Source organism: Rhipicephalus microplus, chromosome X (genome assembly GCF_043290135.1).
Source record: "Rhipicephalus microplus isolate Deutch F79 chromosome X, USDA_Rmic, whole genome shotgun sequence".
Taxonomy (NCBI): Eukaryota; Metazoa; Arthropoda; class Arachnida; order Ixodida; family Ixodidae; genus Rhipicephalus; species Rhipicephalus microplus.
In genome coordinates, this window is record NC_134710.1 from 138,589,296 (window position 1) to 138,607,005 (window position 17,710).

At 43.3% G+C, this 17,710-nt stretch overlaps 1 long non-coding RNA gene across 1 annotated transcript in view; it reads left to right on the top strand.

Annotated features, from left to right (window-relative positions):
- LOC119176543 (uncharacterized) overlaps nucleotides 1-1,969 on the top strand; it is a 38,253-nt gene extending 36,284 nt beyond the window's left edge. The window contains exons 2-3 of the long non-coding RNA XR_012887020.1: nucleotides 224-422; nucleotides 1,729-1,969. This is a non-coding gene — a long non-coding RNA (uncharacterized LOC119176543). The remainder of the gene's footprint in view (nucleotides 1-223; nucleotides 423-1,728) is intronic.
- Nucleotides 1,970-17,710: the final 15,741 nt, after the last annotated feature.

Here is a 17,710-nt window from a genome sequence, read left to right on the forward strand (position 1 = left end):
AGCGGCGGCCTCATCTTATAATTATCGTGGTCACTGAATGATCACAGTGCCAGAATCCCCTCTGGTTAATTTTAGAAAACTCTATGGGTAACACCTTATTGACATGTGTACTAGAAGATGTTTTTCAATTAACCCACTTCGGTTGTAAAATCCAATTTCTCTCATGTTCTTCCTTCCACCTCTCTTTTTGCAAACCACCTTTTTATGTCTTTCACTATTTCAGAATTCAGACCGTATGAAGGATTGCGCGGTGAAATACCAATATCCTGAAGTTAGCAGATACTGCTTCGGTTACCACTGCAATTATTACACGATGACTAAATACACGTACGAACATGCCCTGGACTTCATGTACTGTGGTGTGGGCAAGGTAAGAGACTGGAAGGGACCAAGAAGTTGCTACAAGCGCATATATATATGAGGTTCGTATATTGACAATTGATATCTTATATAAAAATGTTGCGACTTAAAAGAACAAAATTATGGACAAAGAAAGTCAAATATTTATTTAGTGTCTCATATAACTATAGTGCATACTGCTGTTGTAAAACTCGTGTTATAGCGTTTGTGTAATGCCTATCATTACCAATATAAGCGCACGTGCCTGTATTAAAAAAATACCGTGAAGCGTAATGTTTACATATTCACCAGCTGTAACATGTAGCAGAAACAAAACAAGTGTGCTTACCTTTACGTCTTCTTCTTTTTCATTGAACATAACGCACCTCTTGAGCTGATATTTATTTACGTAGTGTATTGTGAAGCCATAGCCGTGCGCAGTGGGTCTCTCTTTGTCGTTATAGTCTTGATAAGTATGCCAGTTATGATGTTTTATGTGCACCCATCGCAATAGACCATCCCATATTTGGAATTCTGCATTGATTTCGACCACCTGTCTCTTTTTAACGTGCACCTAAATCTAAGCACATCGGTATTCATCAGCGTTGAAGAACGAACGCAATGGCCGCGAGTTGATTACGGATGTACACTACATTCTGGCACCAACTATATAGTTCAGCAAACATATATGCTACATTTTTTCAACTTATATTTCAATTTCACTTATTTATTGTATTAACACTGATATATATAAGAAACTTGCTTGGATTGTTTAATATTATGCAGATCTATTTTATGAAACCTTCTTAGGCGTCGTCTTATTTTCCAATTGACTGTTCTAAGCATGGGTGCCTATATCACAACCCCTAACGCCCCACTCCCCCCCCCCCCCTCAAAAAAAAAAAAAAAACGAATGAAAGCACCGCAGAAGTTGGCACGCCTGTCTTTGTACCATTGAGCATCATACCAGACAGATGGTTGATTTCCCAACAATGGAGCCATCCATATTTGCAGAACCTTCCATCAACTAGTCTGGCGGGTAAGCTAAAAATGTTTCGTTAAAGTATATCCCTTGGTAATGCAGTTCGCCTACATACCAGAATGTCGCAGGTTCGATTCCAATCACGACTGTCGCATTTCGATGGCGAAATGCTGGAGGCCCGCGTGACAATTAAGCGATGTTAGAGCTGGCTACACCAGATGGTCGAAATTATCAGAGCTCATACTGCACCCCTAGTAATCATATAGTGGTTTTGGCATGTAAAACTTTGGATATCATTACGGTTATCACTGGAAACCATTGATTCATTGGTAGGCTGACTTTTATTTCCATTAGTTGCATATAAAACTAGCAGCTCAAGCGCTGATCTTCTTTTTTTTTTAATTCAGGTTTGTGTACGAGGCGTGTGCAAGAGCAGCGACGGCAGTTTGCCACAAAGGCCAGCCACCAAGAGAACAATAATGACGACACGGAGAAGAACACCTGCTATACTAACAGCACCACTGAATGTCGTTGCGACTGCAGCTCTTCAGGATATCCGCCCCGACCATCAACACCAACGCGGACATATCGCTGGCGCCGTTCGATACGTAGAAATTAAACACAATTTCTCTCTTAATAATGTGAAAACCAGCTTGTTCCTAACGATCTATAGTAGAATAACACTTAATCAATGCCAAGAACTTTCCTTTGAAATAACACGGAAGAAGTAGGACGCCGCCATGACATTTCTGCTCAGGGCTCGCAACAAGTAGGAAGTCTCGAGACAGAGCCATTGGTGAGCAGACAGATTCCTCTGCACAGACCTCACAAGGGGCACGTTAAAATATACATATACTCACTTCTCCTCGAAAGTGTGTTCCCAGTCTTGAGAACACGGTATAGAGTTGGACATACTCAGTTACCTTAGGTGTCAAAATTCATCTACTTTACGCCCCTCCCCACACACACAAAGCCCAGAAGCTCATTTCGGTGTTTCTGAAAATAAACTGAATCAAGCAAGTCATGGTTTACCTATAAATCACTACAACAAACCGCGTACGGAGGTTTACGCAGTGAAAGGCACAATAAGAAAAAATGAAAACCACACAAATTTGAGCTAAAAATAGTGTTAGGTACCATCGCACATCACCACCGCAATTACTAGGTCAAAATGAACTTTTACGTGATAAAACGAAGATATTACTCAGAAGCACACCGTATATGTGGAGACTGAACGAAGTTTCACCTTTGCTTCTTTAACACCTAAACTTCAGCCTAAGGGCGATTTTTTTTTTTTTTTGTCGACCCATCTAAGTGTGGCTGCTTTGGCAGAAAATCAAACCTGCACCCTCAAGCTTACCAGCGTGAGGCATGTCCTAAGTGGTTCACAGGCGTGTACACGGAATTGCGCAAATGCTGTTTTGCAGTAAACAGTAGAACAAGTTTCGGTAGAACGTCCTATCTCAAAATTTACGTTTGTTACGTGCATGCGCTGCCGCTGCATTCACTGGAACCAAGGAGGTTGAAATAAATCTTCACTGCACTTCATTGGTGCAGTGAAGCTGCGCCACGTACGCGAGGGCCATCTTGCCACAAGCAAGACACTGGAGCTAAAGCGCGCCCGTCGAGTCTTTTTGTTGTGGTGGTTTTTACCACTTATGACGTAACGCCCACGATCAGTTATGCCTTCACAAAAATTGCGAGGAAGCACTGTGTTTTCACTCCTATTGTACAGTTAATTAAAAAAATATATGAAGTTTTGTTTTAGGCATTACCTAATTAGTAATAATTGGAAATAATTAGTGCGGTATAATATATAAGTCAAACTACCTGCTGTGAAAATGTGAAATCTGTGAAATGTGAAACATGTGAAATTTGCAATAGCTGCTTTTCCCTGTACTAGCTTTATTGGCATATTATATTCAATGTATCAAATATTATACAGTGGATATTACAGGATTAAGGGGTACGCTGTCAAAAATACGAACTCAAATGGCAGATAAGTACACAATCGACATCACTCTGTTTCTTTTGGCGTTTTTATTGCAAGCACACACCAACAAAGTGTATGTAACGATGGTTTCTAAAGGGACAAAATAACAATTTACGCCAGAGTGAAAGCTCAATGTATGACAACGTCTAAAACAACAGTATTATCAACAGCAGTGCTCTAATTACCGAGAAATTAAGGTAAATGCACGAGAACACATCCGCTACGCGTAGGACATTTGCAAAATGATCCCGATGACGTGAGAGGTACCGCCTACCTTTAATCACTAGTAATCAGACTAGCTGCACTAAATAACCTTCCATGAGAGGTAATAAAATGGCGTTTGTTCATTTCTGTTTGATTCAATGAAAAAAGAACTGCCGGACTATGAGAAATGGCGCTAGCGGTTCAAAAGTTCAATTTTCACCTGGTTGGATGGATGGATGTCTCCGGCTGTGCACTTTAGATCGGGTGGTGGCTCACGCCACCTAGCCGTAAAGTTAATTACTATTACTGTGTGTTTAAGAATCGAATTTACCTCGTACCTCGATTGTAGCTACAACTCAGTTAGCCTCCTCCTGGTAATTTCTACCCGTTTAAAAAGGCTATTTTGCCTTCACTGTCCCTAAATCCTAATGCTTTGAAAAACTCGGCGCCATTATGTTCGGCAATAGGGCGGAGCCCTTATAGAACAATATCAAACACGGAGGAAGGAAAAGGTAAGGAGAGGCCCTGACGTCACTCGTTGTGAAGCCGCGATGAAGCCGGAAGTCGGCCATATTGAGTAGGCAAATTCTCCTCTCTTGTTTACATATGAATGCGAAGCAGAAGGCGCGACTCCCTCTCCGGCTCGGAAAGCACGTGGGCTGCGCAGCGCGTGTGTCGTGACGATCCGAAACGAATGGAACTGGGCTCATCACTCAGAGCCAGCGGGACACCTTCAGCGAAATCGCTTCGTCCGAGTAATACAAAGAGTAACAGCTCGCTGACAACGAAGCAACTACGAGAGAACGCGCGCTAGATGCACTGACAATGGCGAGTGCTTTCACGTCATTAATTCAGCAACTGTACAGACAACACGATCGGTCGTGTGCCTTCTACGGTTGCATTCCGCCAAGCGACTGACGCAGCGTCCTGCCACTGTGTCCGTGTTCCGCGTGAAACTCACCTGCGCCAGCATTCTGCGACCGTGGTGACTTTGAGCACGGTGCTAGTGACAGTTGAACGTGGTTGCTGTTACGTTGAGATTACATGCAATGCTGGTGGAGAGTGTACCAAGCGGAACAGAAAAGGTGTTTTAATACGCACATGCAAGTTGTTACTGTACACACACAACACGAAACTACCTATGTGCACATGGTCCTCACGGCGTCTTGCTGGGCTCAACAGCGTCGTCCGTTGTCACAAGCAGGAGCACTGCTCAACCGTCACTGACCTGCAAGGCGTTCGTCGTCATTCAGCTTCGTCATGGTGCCCAACGCCATTTCGCTGAACACTAACTGCTTCATCCGCGTCATCCGCCGCACGACACATGGATATGCACTTGTTCTACGCACTGTTGAAACCCCGTGATGGACAAAGAGATTTGTAAACGTTGCTAAGAGTAATGTAACAGCCAGACGAACACTGCGTAACCAATAACGCGGCGCAGAGCACAGGTATTGTCCGCCACGGCTCAGCACGAGACCTGGGGAGGCACACATTCCACCGCCAGCCGCGGCCGCTCACTGCTAGACCAGCTTCACTGCGCAACACGTAACCATAACAACGCCGTCATTGTGCCTACTGATAATGGCAGCCATGATGTCATTTCCGCCACACTTTTTACGCCCTGCACCGGCTGGGCATGCCCTCTCCTTACCTTTTTCCTTCCTCCGTGATATCAAATGTTCAGCTGTTTCCTCCTCCTCTCCACACGCAATACATACCGTGTCTGTGCCTTCGTATTTTGCTCTGCGCGTCTTAGTCCGCAATACTCCCATTCTAGCCTCGAAGAGCAGAGAACTACCCCGAGAATCATCGTAGATCTTATCCCTTGCAATTTCCTGATTAAATTTCGTTCAGTAGGTCTCCAGTGATGATTTCATAAGCATTCCCACATTCCACATGTCCCTCTCTGTTTCCTTCACCTTCTTCTTAACCGAGGTTTCCTTTTCGCTTGGTATTCTGCTGTTGTCGAAATACTTGCTGAACAGTTTTCGAGTTCGCATCCTCCATTCAGTATCAACATTCTTCATGTACAAGTAACTGAAAATTTTCCTAGCCCAACGCTCCTCTCCCATTTTTCTCAATCGCTCCTCAAATTATATCTTGCTGCTAGCTTCCCTGCACTCAAACGATGTCCATCTCATGTCACCCTATGCCCCCTGATTTGGGGTGTTCCCGTGTGCTCCCAAAGCAAGTCTACCTATGCCACGTTGTTTAATTTCCAACCTTGCTTGTACTTCTGATTTCATTCACAATACCACATTGCCGAGCGTCAGTTGGTCCATCCAAATCTGGTACGGGCTGAGCTAATTGGTAAATCCACATCTGGTACTGTGCATGCCCAGTTTTCTTGGTGTTTAAAATTTTCTATCATCATTGTTTTTATATATTCCATTGCCTCATCCCCTTCTAGTCCGACTCCTTGAACTGTATAGTTATAAATCTCTGTTTCATGCTTGTCTTATTACTCAGATAATCGAGATGGTTCCAAAACTTTGCAGCTGCCTTTCTATCCTTTTTGTTTACTTCCGCCAGTCATTTTTCTTTAATCCTGTCACTGATCAAATCGGACGCTTTCCTTCTGCATCTCAAGAAGTTATACTATTTTCTTTTGACATCATCTTCCGGTTCACCCCTTTGTTCAGCATACCCGTGTTCTCTGGATGCTTCCTGACGTCTTACTATGGCTCTCTTAACTTCCTCATCCCACCAGCTTTTGGGTTTGTGTCTGCTTTTCTCGGTTGATTTGACTCGTACCTTAGCAAGCTCTAACTCAAACAATCGGGTTAGATTTGCGTACGACCACTCTGTTTTAGCATTCTCGGCGATTATTTTCTCCATCTCATTAGTTGCTATTATTATTTACCTTTCTGAATAAATATTACACTGTGGTTGCTCGTACTACCACCTTTCCAATTTCATTTCCCTTCCAAAACTCAGCTTAATACGTTTGTGATCACTACCTAAGCTTTCGGACCCATATTCATCTATGTTCATCACCCTTAGCCGATCATACATCCTATGTGACATTATCGCGTAATCTATCATCCACTGCAGCCTTCCCATCTCCCATGTTATCTGCCCTTCGCATTCTCAGTGCTGTACAAGTGGTTAAATCATGCCTTTCACACATTTCCATTAGCGTTCTGCCTATTGGGTCAGTATATCCATCCATATCCTGTACGTGCGAATTCATATCTCCTAATAAAATTACCTCACACTCTTCTCCTAGTTCGCCAAGTCATTTTCTATGCACTGCACCATTTGTTGGTTTTCCTCTCTGGCTTTTGCCCCTGTCCAAGAGTATACAAAACCTAGGACCGTCATTTGCCCTGCCATTTTCCCTTTTAGCCATAAATGTTCCTTGCACTCCTGCTTGACACTTTGTCAGTCTGTACTTTTATGAATGAATGCCCCAATACCACCCCCCTCTCTGCTACCTTCTGTTCTATTACAATATTCCCATGTGTAGTCCGTATTGTTAGGTGGTCGTTCCATGTCCCTAAGATGTGTTTCTACAAAACCATATACCATCAGCCTCTCTTCTCTTAGCTGTTCTTCTATCTCTTCAGACTTTAGCCTATTCCTGCCACCCTGCATGTTGATATACCCTACGTCTGAATTGGCTCGGCCCTCGTGGCTACGTCGATTTCTGCTCCGGAGTCTACATGTCTTATAGATATTGGTGCCACTATGGAATCGTATCTGTCTATGCCGCTTGTCAAAGAGTCCCTCTGGTTGTTTTCCTCATTGAGCTTCATCGAATTACCAAGTCCCGGATCATTCGCGGACGGCTTGCGGACGCCTTGGCTCACAGGCAGCCACGTCACATGCACGTGATCTAAGGGTCCCGAGCCAGCCCGAGTGGCCTCGGGCCATCTGCGCGCTTGATGCTAACTGCATTCACAGTGGCGTCTGCTATGCCAAGCTATGCTGTCTGCTCCCTCCATAGCTGTGACACAAGCCACAACGCTGACCCAATTCCAACATAAACAGCAGTTATGTAGTGAACTATACCTATTTCTGTAGTGATGCAACTTACTGTAAGTGAACTACTCGAGCGCGTGTGCATCGTAGACCAGCGCGGTCGTTCTACCACTGTTTCTCCTAGCGAGTATAACGCGTGTTTGCCCGACCTTCGGGAATATGCACATGCTAGACGTGGCTCAGAACACTGATGACAAGAACTGGGTGCGCAAACAATGCGAAATCCAGAAACATGCGAGAAGCGGACAGAAAAGCAAAGAGAGAGCAAGAGTACATTGAAAATTTCCCGTGTCTAACTTATGATGGCCGCACAGCATGCGCACCACGCTATCGTCTGCCAGCTGCCCGAAAGAAATTGTTCGGGCGGTTCCGGGCCACCTACAGGCCGCCAGGCACGCGAAAAACGAACATGCGTCCGAGAGATCCCGGACCAGTGGGCGGAGCTTCCCGTTGGTCCCCGAGAAAAACGAATGCGGTGCCGGCGTCCGGAACCGTTCGGAGCCATCCGGGATGTGTAAATCGATGAAGCTCATTACTAGCTCTCCTGGACCCCGAAGGGCCCATCATCATCATCATCATCATCATCATCAGCCTGACTACGTCCACTGCAGGACAAAGGCCTCTCCCATGTTCCACCAGTTAACCCGGTCCCATGTGCCCCCCAAAAAAGCTACTGCGCGTCCTGCAAGTCGCCAACCCACCTCATGACCTAGCCTCCCATCGAAGTAAATTCTGTCTGGTTGAAAACCACCCCACCTATGCACCTCTCTTTTTATTTCCACCACCTCAAAGCCTTTCTCTCAATTCATCCGTCATATCTCTTGGTTTGCGTTAACAACCGCTCTTTGCAGGTTGCTGTCACACACCGGCACCTCCGGTATCGTGCATATCACTACCTGTACCTGGGGAGGAATGGCGCGCATGTCATCGACCCCTTTCGCCAGTGTGGTCGCTAGTCCCGCCGTATCTTCATTTAGGACATCGTTTAAACCGCCTGCAATTATCACGAGGTTTCGTCCATCAGCTGCAGTTTTGAGTTTTGCGCTCGCTTGACTAGTGACTGCTTCGAGCTTGCGTCCTGGGGACGTCCCTTTGATTTCTTCTGCGCATCAATTTAAATTCGAGTCCCCGGCGATTATCACGTGCTGCGACTTTTCAGCTGGAGCGTCCTGCACCTGAGGGTTACTTGCACCTGTGACTCCGGCTGCTTTGTCCTCTCCCAACCCCACCACTACTTCGCTTAAGCTAGGTCTTGCAACCATTGAACCGGCTTCCGTCCATTCTCAAACCCACCCCACAGCCTGAACATTTTACAGCTTTTTTAATCATGTCTTTTTGACGCCAATTGTCCTTATGAATTGTCCCACTCGATAATTACAAAACGCGGCGTACGACAAATCCTGCTATACGAAAAAAAGAAAGTCTAAGCTCTACTACAAAGATTATCGTGTTTGGTGTACGTGCACCTCCCCCACGGGGTGGCAAGAGAAAAAACACAAACAAAACACACACAAACAAGTAAATATTTCGTGACTGACCCCCGAAAAAGCCGTACAATGTAATAGGTGCTACAAAGGTTTAAACTGCTGCCTTAATTATTTTAAAAGCAAGCTCTAAACACGCAAAGCCACTTATCTGCGCAGTCGATTGCGAGCGCTCAAAAAACACGTCCATCCACTATGCCAGTCCGAACTCAACTCAACAATATGGATAGGTCGTGCCATCAAGCGGGGCCCAACTGAACACAGCAAGTACTATACCATCTTGCAGGTCATGGCACGAAATTGTTCAATGGCCGCTGTTGCTGCTGTGGCTCCCGCTACAGTTTCGGGCGACTGCGATTGTGAAGCCGAGCAACATTGTGCACGGCAACAGTGACGTGACACGTGCCGCTTGAGGCGGGCAATTCGAAGTACGCTAAGCCGATGTGGACCACTGAAACCTGATTTTAATTCAAAATAAGCACTTCCTTGGCGCAAAAGTAAGACTACAAGGTTTCTGGACCGCTATTTCAACAATGTTGACTTAATAGTTGCCTTTCGTGTCCTTAAAATAAAAATAATACTCGTGAGCAGACCTCACTTTCTAAGCACTAACTTTCAATTCTATTTTATTCTTCTTGTGATGGAATCACATGCTAATCACATGCTAATCACATGCCTAGCTCCTTTACATGAAATTTAAATGTGGGTGTCGAGAACATAACACAAAAGCACACACTCATCAAGAAGCATAGGCCCACCAGGCCCACCAAGGCTTTCTTTGAAGGCTATTTCTTTTCTCAAGAGAAGTTTCAGAACCACTAGTTCTGCTTTTGCTTGGACGCACTTAAAATATGGATTCCGCTTGCAGTCAATACTGTTTCAATAGCTTCTACACAGCTTTTCAATACTATTTCGTTGCTCTCGCTGCTCCTGTCAATGTATCAATTAAAACACTCAAGTGGCATCCTAAGTTGCGAGTCAATGAGCATATGCACATCATGAATTCATAATCTAAAGTCGAGATATCTGAGGTAGTTTCCCATAATCTCAACATGTTTTCTCATTTGTTATCAACAATCAACGTATATTTATTTATTTATTTATTTATTTATTTATTTTGTTACCCTCAATCGCCGAAGCTTTACAGAGGGGAGTGGGTTACAACATGAAAAATATACGTGCTATTTTATACATGAACAAAACTAAAAAAAAAAAAAAAAAAAACCTCTACTCAATGAGGCGCAACAAAAGTGAAACGTAAAATAAGGAAATCACAATGAGCAAATAGTGAATGTAGTAAAATTATACAGTACTAGCAAAAAAGTGTAAAAGTAAGGGAAATGACACGCACACACAAAAAATCAAGAATCCACTGGAAAACGCTGGCATCTTGACACGTGGAGACAGAACTTCGTAAGGAGGGGAATAGATCGGATGACTAAGGAGAGCTATCGCGAAATAGGTGAGCTGATAAAGAATGACGAAAGAGGGAGTGATCAGCGATGGAAACGATGTCACCTGGTAGCCGATTCCAATCGTTTGATGTGACCGGTATGAAGGAGCAAGAAAATGTGTTTGTGTAGCAGAAAGTACCTTTAACCTTGTGTTCATGGTCGATCCGAGAGGAGTGATATGTGGGAGGCGTAATGAGCTCATTACGCAGTGATGGATGATGGTAGGTCTTATGGAAAAGGCAAAGGCGGAAGTACTTGCGACGCAGTGATAGAGGTGGCAGTGACAAGTGGTGCTTCATTGCTGTTACGCTTGATGTACGGTGATAATCCGATAGAATAAAACGTGCAGCGTTATTTTGAATTAGCTCAAGGTGCCTAATCAAGTTTTCGTGGTGAGGGTTCCAGATTGCAGCAGCGTACTCCAATTTCGAGCGCACGAGGGTTTTATAAAGAAGCATCTTCAAGGAAAGTGGGGCGTTGCTGAAATTTCGACGTATGTATCCCAATGTACGGTTAGCATTGTTCGTGATGACGTTAATATGGGCATTCCATGTTAGATTGAAAGAAATGGTGACGCCTAAGTACCGGTATGACGACACTTGGTCAAGATAAACATCACCCAGTTTGTATGTTGAGGAGTTATTAGGCTGGCGGGAGACTGTCATTAGCTTGCATTTTTTGGGATTTAATTTCATAAGCCATTTATCGCACCAATTCCTAATGTTATTTAAGTCTGTCTGCAAGATGTTCCTATCATCATCGGTACGTATTTCCCTGTAAAGCACACAGTCATCGGCATATAAATGAACGGATGAAGAAACGCAGTCAGGGAGATCATTAATATATATTAAAAACAGCAGAGGTCCCAGAACTGAGCCTTGCGGGACACCCGATGTTACACTTATTTCCGGCGAGTCATGACCGTTAACAGTGACGTACTGAAGACGGTTTGTTAGAAAGTAGTTGAGCCATGCCAGTACATTCGAGTCAAGGTTGAGAGAGGAGAGCTTATGCATTAGTAAAGCGTGATTGACTTTTTCAAATGCTTTTGCAAAATCCAGGAAAATGCAGTCAATTAGAGATTGTTTATCAAGAATGGTATGCAGGTGATGAGTGAAAAGAAGCAACTGGGTTTCACAGGAAAACGTACGCCTAAAACCGTGTTGGGCCGATGTAAAAAATGAATTCGATTCTAAAAGTTTCGCAATATGTGAATGCAGTACATGTTCCATTAGTTTACACGGAATGCTTGTTAGTGAAATGGGCCGATAGTTAAGAGCGGAGTGTTTATCACCAGACTTGTGTATCGGCACAACCTTACCGACCTTCCAGTCCAGCGGCAAAGTTGCTTGGTCAAGTGACTGCTGGAAAATCTTACACAAGAAGAGAGACGAATATGCGCTTGTTTGTTTGAGAAATTTTGAGTTGATACCGTCAGTCCCACATGATGAGGATGTTTTTAAGGTGTCAATTAACTTCAAAATTCCTGCAGAATCAAAAATGATAGGAAACATTGAGCGGTAGTCACGGCACACAACTGCGTCAACTGCTGCGTCAACAGGCGCAGCAGTATTTCCCGAGAAATTGGCTGAAAAAATATTGTTAAATAACGCGGCACATTCAGATGGTGGTAGCGGCTCACCAGAGTCATCGTTAATTGATAAATCCGCATTTTGGCTAGAATTGATAACGTTCCAAAATTGCCGGGGGTTCCTTGATAACAATTCAGGCAACGTATGCGTTTGGAAACGATTCTTAGCAGCACGCACAGCTTCCACGTATTCTGCCTCAGCATTTTGATACGCTACCCAGCAGTCACTAGTATTTTGCAACTTGGCTGTGCGGAAATAGCGCTTTTTTCTATTAGACAAACGTTTTAGATGCGTGTTATACCACGGTCTTTTTGTGTTGTTCCGTATGCGTCGAAGGGGAATGTGCGCATTGGTGACATTAGTAACTAAGTTTTTGAAAAGGTCCCAGTTCTCTTGTACACTTCTCTCTTCAAAATTGCAACAAAATGTGTCTAAGTACGCGCACATATCTTGGTTAATGGCGTCAAAATCTGCATTGCGGTAGTCCCGGATGTACTTGTCTTTTTCAGTTCCACGTGAAAAAGACATGGTGATGTCGAAATGTAACACCAAATGGTCGCTCAGACCAGGAAGATAGATAATTGGGGATATGAAGTCTGGATGAGTTGACAAAACTAGGTCTAATGTATTAGACGATTCATTAGTTACCCTTGTTGGTTTCGTTACAACCTGGGTAAAGTTGAAACAACTACAAAAATCTAGGAACTGTTGGGATTGTGTTGAAAAGGGGTCGAGTAGAGGAACACCAGCGTGCCAGGTAATGTTAGGAAAATTCATGTCACCAAAAAGAAAAATTGGTGACGAAGGATACCGAGTGACGACATAGCTGAGAACGTCATGCAATTGATCGACGAATGACGATGTATAGTTTGGGGGACGATAGCATACGCCTAATATAATCTTTGTGTGCTTACTTGAAATACCAACCCAGACTGTTTCCAGAGAGGACACAACTTCTACTTGAAAAGAGGAAATTGTTTGCGATACGGCTATCAATACACCACCACCCTGTCTATCTTCTCTATCGCACCGATACACATCATATGTGACGTCAGTCTGGAAAATTTCTGTATTTTCCACCGTTGAGTTGAGCCATGTCTCGGTTAATATTACTAATTTTGCCTCCATTGAGGAAATAATAGAATTAAGCTGAATCCTGTGTTTCATAATGCTCCTTATGTTGGAAAAAAGAACAGGGACATTGAAAAGAGCAGTCACGTCATCATTCCTACCTCCGGCTAATTGTTACTTGTGAGGACGACTGAAGTGAGTAGAATTCGCATTCATTTTGCGGTTACGAGTACTAAAGGCGGGTCCATTGCGACTACCCGAAGGCTTGTCTTGGGTGACACTGTCGTTTGGAACGGGAGTTGTAATCTTACTAGTTGCCTTCTTTAGTATACTATCAGTAGCACGGTCATAAGTGTAGCAAGTGTTACCTACATACAACTTGTCATGGCGAACTGAGAAAGCTGGTGACTGTGGCAATGAGTTTGCAAACTCAAATAGTTTTTTCCGTGCAACTCGTGTGGCTATTGAAAAGTCTTCTGTGACGGAAACATTAATACCTTTAAACGTTGCTCGCTTAAAAAGAACTTGTTGCCGAAGCTTAAAACGACTAAACTTGACAATGACAGGTCTACACCTGTTTTCTTGGTAGCTGCCACCTAACCTATGCGCACGCTCAATTACATCATCAGTTATGTTCGGGTCGACATGTTGCATCAGAAGGCTTACAATTTTTTCCTCAGTTTGTATCCACGATTCCTTAGCGTCCGGGATACCATGAAAGATTAGGTTATCACGACGCGCCCTGTCTTCAATGACGTCAAGGCGTGAACTCATGACAGTGCTTGTTTGTTCGAAGGTTTTCACGGCCTCTTCTGCTAGAATGAGCCGCTCTTTTACGTCATCAATTTTGTCACATTGGGCCTCGATTTTCAATATCCGCGTATTCATTGCGACAAACCCTTCTTCGAAAGACTTCTGCGCCGTCGCGACATTAGCCGAGATATCCACTTGGCCCTGGGCTAGCCTACCCGTCTCAGCCTTTAGTTCTTTTAACATCGTTAGCACTTCTTTTTGCCATTCATCGGGACCGGGGTTGCTTTCAATATCTCCGCAACACAACAGCTTAGTATGGAGCTTTTTGGATACAGTGACTCAGCTGTGAATCCAGCATTTCCTTGTATGCAGTTCTCCTATAGTGTCCCCTGCCGACATGTGCTCGACATTAAACTTTGAGCGCACCTACTCATAAGCTGACGGAGAAGAGAAAGTCCTGTGTTAACGCGAACGCCCGCAGCTCTGATAAATGTGTGCCTTTGTGGCATTTTCGTGCCCATCGGAGAAGTTGCTCGATGCCAGAGGGAAGACTACAGAGAATGACACCCCCATCCCTTCCTCAGACATCAGTTTTTGACTTTTGATCTTTAATATAGCTTGAGGATAAAGCCCCGCTCTTTTGGTTCAGTCTGCAATTTCTATGCAGTAGAATTTTTTTGTTCTGAAGTTGTTTTATATTCCCTTAAAAAACACGAAGCGTTTTTTTTTAAAAGAGCGCGTGCTGTGTAGGTGATGAAACCATCACATCTTCAACAAAGCTTCCAAATTGAATATATAACGGTAAGAGTACCTAGAGCCTTAGTTATGATCGCTCTCTCTGAAGCTTAAAGAAGCACTGCACAATTGAGACTAAGTGCCTCGTTTTACTCGCTGCACTACAAATAACAAAATAAAAGGCACAAATGTAAAAAAAAAAGACATGTGGCTAGGTATTGCCCAAACAACGTTAGTTAAGCTAGTATGAGTAGCAAGTTATCCTTTTAATTGACGCAAGCAACCGACAACAAAATGTAGGGAGTCGTCAGTTGAATTTCAATGAAGAAATAACGGTGCAACCTCTTTCTATTTATACATTACTCCAGTGAAATCAACAAGCACAATAATGTGTATCACTGGGTTTTGCAGGCGTTTTAAAAATGCGGCAAGCCCAGCCAGACAACTTGCGGGTCGCAGCCCAATCAGGTTGAAACATTTCAGCCAGAAGTGCCTTTAATACATATGTTATTGCAGTTTGTTGGCTTCCAGTCTTCCCATAATCTTAATTAGAAAACACATGTTGAACAGTATGCTCCAACTTGCTTCGAATTTTTGGATGCAGGAAAACTGACCGGAAAAAAGAATTAGGTACTAAGAAATGTGAAGATAGGTTGCGAGCTTTCAACATGTAGAGCAGTTTTCATCAAGCTTGAAACGTGCTACTCAAAACGAAAACTTTATCCAAGAGCACCTTTTTGCTTGATTTAAATACCCTTGAGCAATGCACAAGGTATCCATTAATTATAGTATTGAAAATTGGGCAAGTCGGTAACGATTTGTTTTTAAGGTAAACAGCGCAAAATACGAAGACAGAGAAGTAGGAAGACCTACTTCTTTGTTATTCGCCATGCAAAAGCATGCGCGAATAACTGTATGTGTATATATATATATATATATATATATATATATATATATATATATATATATATATATATATATATATATATATATATATATATATATATATATATATATATATATATATATATATATATATATATATATATATATATATATATATATATATATATATATATATATATATATATATATAAGGTGGGGTGAAATTCAATGTATCCAGTGGAAAATGCAGTGAAAAAGAGGTTGACAAACGTGCGAAAAACACTAGTTTTACTAACGTTTCGGCAGGTGAGGCAGGCCCACCTGCCGAAACGTTAGTAAAACTAGTGTTTTTCATTTCACCATATATATATATATATATATATATATATATATATATATATATATATATATATATATATATATATATATATTTACATATATATATATATATATATATATATATATATATATGCTAAAACAGCTATTTATTAATGGCGAACTTGTGCCCGTCAACTAAATACACCAAGGTTGTCCTAAGCTTCCTAGTGAAAACCTCGTCAACTTCCTTCTCGTCTCACCTCGATCGTGTCGCTCCTTCGAAAAATCACCAGCCTTCTTTTTTCAGTGCGTGGTGTGGTGACCCAAGCAGCCAGCGTTGCATGGCGCGTTTAGCTTGGCGCGTTTGGCTTGTCAGTTGGTGTGGCAGAATTCGTAAAAGCAGGAAGCGGCGCAAGACTTCGGTAGGTGCCTAACAACATACGGCATTAGTCCCCCTCCCGATGCGTTCGCTGACGACGAACAGTTTTGTAAAGGAGTATTTATCTGATGCTTGAGAACATTTATCAGGTGTCTCGTTCAGTGCCTTTCGTAGTACGGTTTCATTCGTACTACATGTACGGCTCCTGGGCGATTCCTGCGTCGGGTTGAGCACACTTGCCCTTCAGGAATTACTTCGTAGTTTAGCGTGCCTAACCGGCGAAGTACTTTGTAAGGGCCGAAATAGCGCCGCATCAGTTTTTCCGATAGGCCAGGTGCGCGTAAAGGCGTCAACACCCACACTTTGTCTCTGGCGTTGTACTGTACGTCTCACCGCTTCAGATTATAGCGACTTGCGTCAGAGCCTTGTTGCAAAATGATACAATGTCTTGCCAATTGCCATGCCTCTTCTGCCCTTTCTATGTAGTCGCTGATGTGTGGGTCACTCTCATTTGAATCGTTGGCAAGTAACATTGCGTCTAAGGTCGTTGTGACCATCCGAACATAAACAAGTTGAAACGGCGTGAAGTGTGTCGTTTCTTGTACTGCGATATTGTACGCAAATGTAGCATAAGGCAAAATACTGTCCCATGTCTGGTGCTCAACGTCCACATACATCGAGATCATGTCAGCGAGAGTTATATATTGAGTCTTTCGGTTAATACATTTGTTTGCGGATGGTATGCTGTAGTCCTTCTATGGTCGGTGTGGGTGAGCTTGATAACAGACTGCATCAAACAGGCAGTAAATGCTGTTCCTTTGTCTGTAATGACAACCGGCGGTGTGCCACGTCGCAGTACAATCTGAGTGCAAGATATGTTAATTTGGTTTTAAAGTAAGGGTGTGTGCTCTTCCTAGTATTCAGGCACAATCAACATTTCTGTGCTTGCACGTAGACCAGCAGTCCCTTGTGATGTTGCGAAGATCAACATTTACAAGACGTGCACAATACCCCGACTGGCACCCAGCAAGGACTATTGTTCGTCACCCGCCTCGCTCTGTTGTCAGGCTGCTTTCAAAGTGGTTTTGGCCGTCTATACTAGGAACGCTTTTCTTTTTTCTGAGGGTACACGCTCAAAGCATCCACATCCTTTCATTCTTCACCGCACAGTGGTCCCCCTGTTTCAAAACAGCACGTTTCAGCTTCACCAAAAAGCTTGAGCACACTGTTTCAGGCACTGCTCTCCTGTGAGGTGCTAGTTTCTTACGGCATTTAAGCAGGCGTTTTGAACTGTGGCAAGATCGCTCTGAATGAATGCCACTCGCAAAAATTATACGGTACGTTAGAACATTTACGATATGATTTCACGATTACCAGGCGCAAAGCTACAAGTTACGGTAAAAAACTCGCAAACAAAACTTTCCCGTCAGGGGTCCTTTAACTAATTCATGCCTGTATAATAAAAAAATAAAAAACAAAGGCAGCTTCGCACTAGTGCTGCCAAGCGTGAAGGAAGTGTGGAGATGGGTGGCTT